We start from the raw sequence: 625 nt of genomic DNA on the forward strand, positions 1-625 counted from the left end.
ATACGTCGTTAGAAAGGGTAGAATCTCCACAATTTATTCATCCAGTTGTTTTTTCTATAAATCATGAGCACAAAACCATCAATCATTGATATTTACCAGCATGGTAAACCGGAAATGCCAAAAAACAGAGCGACTCCCTACCTTGGAAGCAATCTGAGAACCGTAATATGTGTCCATTCCTCAATTATTTATATTCCAATTGTCCGTGAGAATCCACTGATCAAAAGCATCCAAATGGTTTTTCATAAAATTATTCCAGCTTGTGAATATTGTCGTGTAAAGTCCATTTGTTTACCATCTCCAAACTTTGTTCGTCAACTAACATCCAGATTTTCGAAGCCGTATCGAAATTTTCTCTACCTCCAGCATGGAGTTGTTGGGTATGCTTGTTTTCATCACTTTGCTGGCTACAAAATAAAAGTGTCCCCGTTTACAATGGCGAAAACAACGAAGAAAACCAAATATTATACCCATGAAGAAGCCCTCGCTTTGATTTTGGCTTCATCCGAGGACAGCGAAGACAGCCAATATGACTCTGAGAGAGAGGAGATGTTCGAACAACAATTAGACGACGTCTTAGATCGGTGAGTGACGCCATCTATGTGTATTTTTGTGTGTGGGTTTT

The sequence above is a fragment of the Gadus morhua genome, chromosome 7, assembly GCF_902167405.1.
Source record: "Gadus morhua chromosome 7, gadMor3.0, whole genome shotgun sequence".
NCBI lineage: Eukaryota > Metazoa > Chordata > Actinopteri > Gadiformes > Gadidae > Gadus > Gadus morhua.